The sequence below is a fragment of the Rattus norvegicus genome, chromosome 17 (genome assembly GCF_021556685.1).
Source record: "Rattus norvegicus strain SHRSP/BbbUtx chromosome 17, alternate assembly SHRSP_T2T, whole genome shotgun sequence".
Classification (NCBI taxonomy): domain Eukaryota; kingdom Metazoa; phylum Chordata; class Mammalia; order Rodentia; family Muridae; genus Rattus; species Rattus norvegicus.
In genome coordinates, this window is record NC_141550.1 from 55,143,878 (window position 1) to 55,149,877 (window position 6,000).

The 6,000-nt window shown below is 37.7% G+C and overlaps 1 long non-coding RNA gene across 1 annotated transcript in view; it reads right to left on the reverse strand.

Annotated features, from left to right (window-relative positions):
* The window catches only part of LOC120097752 (uncharacterized), a 69,480-nt gene extending 63,734 nt beyond the window's left edge, over positions 1 to 5,746 (reverse strand). Inside the window, exon 1 of the long non-coding RNA XR_015642029.1 lies at positions 5,552 to 5,746. This is a non-coding gene — a long non-coding RNA (uncharacterized LOC120097752). The remainder of the gene's footprint in view (positions 1 to 5,551) is intronic.
* Between the last annotated feature and the right edge of the window lie 254 nt (positions 5,747 to 6,000).

The following is a 6,000-nucleotide window of genomic DNA, read 5'->3' on the forward strand; positions in this document are numbered from 1 at the left end:
ATCCATGTTTTGTTGTGTTTTGTCTAGCCCTGGAGTCTGATGCTTGCACTCATTCTTAGTTGCTTTCTGTGTGGTGTGCTACTTAGAGCTAGCCAAGGTATGTAAAATTACAATTCAGCTAAAAGGCCTTGTAAGGAGTTTTCAGCCAGGTACATGTTCTGCAGGGAGACATCAGCTAGTCTGGTCCGGACATAATAGATAGGTTTATAAGCATGCCTTTAGAAAGGCCAAATGCAGAGAGAGTCTGTGAGGTCCATGCACTGGTCATGTGGTGTTAACAGCACATGAGGTAGTAATGATCTACAGTCTCGGATTCAGTTGGACAAGGCAGGAGGCAGGCATGTATGCACTTGGGAAATAAATGAAAAGCACTCATCTTCCCTTCCTTTCACTCAAATGGTTAATGTAGAATTCTCTCCTTGCATTATTTATTAAGACTGGGAAACCAAAGGGGCAGATTTAGCTTGAGCTTTTTAATTTGAAAAAAAAAAGCTTTTATTATTAAAAGCCACAGAAGTGCTATAATCCAACATGTCCTAGGAAGAAAATATGTCAGAAAGGCCATTTTTATTCTGGCAGTGGCAAGTAGATAAAGTTCTAGCTTTGCTTGCTAAACTCTGCTCCATAAATGTTTTTTCTGTCCCTGGGGAAAGGTAGGTAAGATCTGGCATTCAACATGAGGCTGACAGGCTGTTAAGTCTACAGTGTGAGAAGACAGAAAAATATAATAATCAAATGGTGCAGGTTGGGAAGGAATGATGGTGGTTTGTAGTACCCAAACCCTTTGCTGTTAGTTTTAATCAGAGGGCTGAAATTAATACCAAATATTAGCCATTGTATAACACTTACCAGTAAATTTATCTCTAATGAAAATTAGGGAAGAAAATGAGTATGATGCTTTTTCTCTCATAAGCTATTAATACTGCTATAAAATTATTTTAAAAGTAAGATATGAAGATACTATTAACATCTCCATAATTGGCCAACTAAGATAAAAACACATGCAAGCACTAATTCATTCCCGACTTATATAATCACAGACATAGTAGAGAGGCAGAATCAGAGAAATGAGCAAGACAATGACTAGAAGGATGGACCATTGAGAAATTTTCAGTTAGAAGAATAGAAATGTTTCTCTTTTAATCACCATCTAGATTAAGCTAAAGTTGCCTAATTGTAAAATCAGAAGGATAGTCTGGGGTCCTTTAAGTTCCTGCTACTTCAGAGGCTCTTGCCTTCCCCCTTGTTTTAGTTACTCTTCTCCTCACTCTGACCATCTATCTGAGAACAACTTTAAGAAAAGGACTCATTTGTTTGGGCTCCTGGTCGCAGAGGAAGCAGTCCATCATAACAGAGAAGGTGAGCAAAGCTGACCAACCCACATCATGACATCCAGGAAGGAGAGAAAATGGGTTACAAGAAGGACTCAGAGCAGAGCAAGACAACCTGGAAGGACGTACCTGCTTCAGAACAATTTACTCCAGTAAGACTCAACACCCATATTCCAATCCACAGGTTTTTATCTGACAAGGCCTGTTGATTATTTAAGAGTTCTTGGGGTCTAACTGTCCCAGAAATGAGCATCACAGGTGAACTTTACTAAAACCCAGCCACACTGGCAAACGATATCAACAATTGCGTCTCACTAGGAACAAGATGTTTGGGAGAGCTGGGAACCTTAAACTGAGCAAGATAGACTTGGACGAATACTCTCGCAAAATCTCACTTAAAATTCTTTATAATACTTAAACATACACTCAAACTATAATCATAACTCGTGAGACTGTAGCTTCAGAGAAAGGGTCATAAACGTAGGCTATTCAGGCCTCTCCATTTTAGAGATGAGGAAAAAAAAGACTTTCTTAGGTCTATAGCCCGATTGTTAACACTAGAAGCAAGAGTAAAGACAAAAAGACTTATTCTAACAGAGTCAAGGAAATACAAGCCCAGAAATACTAAGCATAAGCAGAGGAGAATTTTGAGATGAATGATTCCTTCAGAATGTATGATATATATTGTAATTACTTAAAGGCGTGCATTTGTGCACTCATGCATAAGTGTGTGTGTGTGTGTGCGTGCGTGTGCGCGCGCGCATGCGCCTGTGTGCCTGTGTGCCTGTGTTCCTGTGTGCCTGTGTGCCTATGTGTCAGCATGCCTCGGTGACCAAAGAAACCAAAGGTATTAGATCCTCTTGTAGGTACAGTTACAGACAGTTTTGAAAGACCAATGTGGGTTATGGGAACTAAACTCTTGTCCTCTGCAAAAGTAGTATGTTTTCTTAACTGCTGTGGTAATTATCTGGACTGTTTACTCTATTCCTTATTGCAGTAGCCTCTCTCTATGTAGGCAGTCTTGTAGGATACAGAGCTTCACTGGACACATCTGAAAAGCTGTCTATTAACTGTGACCTTTTCATTTCTTTTTATTTCATGATCTTCTACATGAGTCCTAGAACTATACTGAACTTTGTATATGTCTTTAATACACAAGCCACTTAATATAGCAAAACGTTATATTTTATTTATTTATTTATATAGCTATTTACAGTGTTTCTTTAGTTTATAGATGATATGTTTGTTATATAGCAATTTATGTGTTAAGCTTAAGTGGATTTTCTTTAAATTCATTTCTTTCTATTTGACTACAGTGGAGCCCACCTAGTCCTCTCCTTATCCCCTACAAAGGTATTTCGTGTAGCCATTTATAGTTTATGCAATGCTTGAGCTTAATGTCATTTTCAGAACTAGAAATTCCTCTGTACGCTTATCACCAAGACCTTGTACTAAAGTTAATAATTTCAACCTTGAAAAATTCAACACTGCATATTGTTATAGTCTGAAATTTTTCTGTTTCCTTAACATTTGTTTTCTCAAAAATAGGGGAATTACTTGCATTTGGAAAAATGTCCCTTTTCCCCCTAAAATTTCAAATTCATAAGTATTTATTTCTATTTTAACTTTAAGCTGTGATGTTCTGGATATACTACTGCCTCTATAAATATTCCTGCCCAACCCAAGCTGCCCATTTCACTGGTATGGAAATTGGAGAGAAATTTGGAGAATTCCCAGCAACCCATGAACATGCATCAATGGGTGATATTTGAACATGGCAGCACTCTATGGAAGGCACTGAGCGTAATGACCACCATAGTGAGACATTCTTATCCCAGACTGGTGGAACTGAGGTCACCTGAAGCCACTCTAATTGAATGCATCACATTCACTCTCGTTATTTGATTCCTCTCTTCTTGCACTATTCTATCATGTTTTCTGGATACACAACCATACCATCTGTGAATAATCATACACTTGATTTTGCATGCATAGTGTTTACCATTCTGTTTATGTTTGTTGTATTAATTACATTGAGTATATTTGTTTTTAACAACTTTGTTAATAGTATTCTGAATACTCGAAGCCTAATTATTACCTTAGATATAGTTAACCTTTATCATTCTAGGTACATCTTATTTCACAATTTTAAAAATTGATATCAAAATTAACTGTTTTTATTAACAGTGAGATTCAATAATATAATCAAAGTTCTTATTATTAAACTTACTGTATGATATAAAACTGACTTTTAAACAATTATTCTAGTCACTTTCTGTACTGGGAATTTAATAACAAACTAATAAACTATATCTGTATGTGAATTGACCAGCAGTTTCTCTTCCTTTATTCACACTATGAGTTTTTGTTTCATTTTGCCTGTTATTGTGCCACTTTTTGTTATACAAAAATGAATTAGGCCCTTTCCCCCAGATTCTTTTGTGCATGTCTAATTAATAAGACATTATAGAATTATCCTTTATTTAAAGAAACTTGCCTATGGCTCTATCTACAATAGATTAAGAGGGAGATTTAACAGTATAAAGAGGGATTGCTCTAAAAAATGTAGTATTTGTTTTTCTTGGTACTGTTCTTTTAGGCTTTTACTAATTTTCCATAAAATTTTATTAGAATCACAATTTGGGTATTTTAGAAATATCATTATTTATCAATGAATTAAAAACTCTATAGCAGCCAAAAGTATAAAATTAGCTCAATACTGTGTATGTTGAAGATGAGTGTTTGGACTTCATTGTGTGAAAAGGGCTCTTACATGCAATCCTGTGTCTCTTATATGCAATCCTGTGTCTCTTGCATGCAACCCTGTGGAACTGTCTACTTCTCCACATTCTTAAGGAGGTGTTATTGCAGTTTATCAGTTACTCTAAAGCCAATGTTTGTGTTATCTGACCAAATAATTCTAATGCCTTAGGCTATAAACCAATGGAGGTATTCATAAACGACAGAGACCAGTGTGTGATTGCTTTCATTGGTGTTTTTCTACCCTAACAGTGGTCATGAGGTCAAATGCAAAAGGCCGAAGGGTGAGTGAGATGTGATTATCTGCTCAGTAGATCTGTTTTAATGTTCATGCGAGCTGGTTATATAGGAAATACCAGTGCATGATTGAAAATTAGAAAAATTAAAATAAAGTATAAATAGTATTATTTTCTCTAAAAGTAACTTTTTACCTATTAGGGACTTTTTCCCTAATAAATAAAGCTGTGGAAAATAAGAAGAATGGTTTAGCATTATAAGGATGGAAAGAAGGCACTTTTGTGCCATCTTGAAGTAGAAATTGGAATAACTTTAAGAGGAATTCTTCAAGTAGGTTCCACAAAGTTCTACTGCAGCTCAAAGAAATCTGATTAGGGGATTTATGAGAACAGAGCTTGTTAGCATGTGGACAGTCATTGCTGCTACTATAGGAAGGAACACTTGAAGGTAATATGACAAATAGCCATGTGAGGGACTGGACACTCATTGTTATCTGTCCAGTCTCATGAAAAACAAAAGAACAGAGCAATGGCAGCATGGAGGGATAGCATATGCAAAGGAACTCCCAAGTCCACAGCTGCTGCTCAAGGTGTATTAGGGTCACAAAAAGTCTTATCAACTGGATAGCCTCTTGCTGTGAGGAAGCCAGCAAGACCAGAAAGACAAGAAAAACTAGGATCTAACCAAGCAGGATTGCAGAGGTTTAATATAGAAGTCTTCTCAAAATAATAGCGTTTCTTTACCAACCAAGACTCAGGCAAGGACACAGAGTAAGAACTCCACTAGACAATGCGACATGACTAAGAACCTGGAGAGTTTCCTACATCCATTGACTGAGACTATCTCTCACTTCTCCTCAGCCAAAGGCATCATAGTAAGAGTTTGGCCTCCAAAGCCAGTTGATTGGGTTTATAGCTTGTCCCCGCCATTTCTCATCAGTGTTACCTAAGAAACCTTAAGCAAACCTTCTCTTCTTCCATTTCCCCAACTGGATAACAGGAAAGCTCCTTAACCCAGTTGTGAGAGTGAGTTTACATAAAGGACACCAGCACGTAGCACACAATAAATCTGGCTGCACTTGCCACTGGTTCCATTCTTCAACTCTCCTTGTATCGGACTAGATGATTACCATGTCTTTCTTATTCCTCAGAATCTCCCTGTCTTAGCTGTCAATTGTTAACTCTCTGCAAGTGAAATTCCTACTGAGTTAATTATTACCTTACCTTCCCAGCAGAACATTGGCATCAGAGGACTTCTTGATGCATCTGTGTAGCCCAGAGATGGGGAGCATTCTTTGTCTTTAATAATAACTGCTAAAACTTGTATCATGATAGCACGAGTGGCAGGCCAAGTGGGACTTTTTAAGTCAGTGACTTTGAGGTACTTCCTGTGTGCATCTGTATGGCTCATCTGTAACTAAGGGAAAGGCTACCTACAAATAATATGAATAGACTATGACCTTGCCTGTTGGGACAGCCATCAAAACAGGTCATGCCCTCTTTCCCTGGCTAAGTCCAGAGTCCTGTACGGAAAGGGAGAGAACATTCTATGAGGACATCTGCATACACACTTATCTGCTGGAAGCTGGGCTTTTGGCCAGGAGTATGCTATTCCTCCTGGTGGGTTTTGGTGACTGTCTCTTACTTCCTCATGACAACACCCAACATTTGAC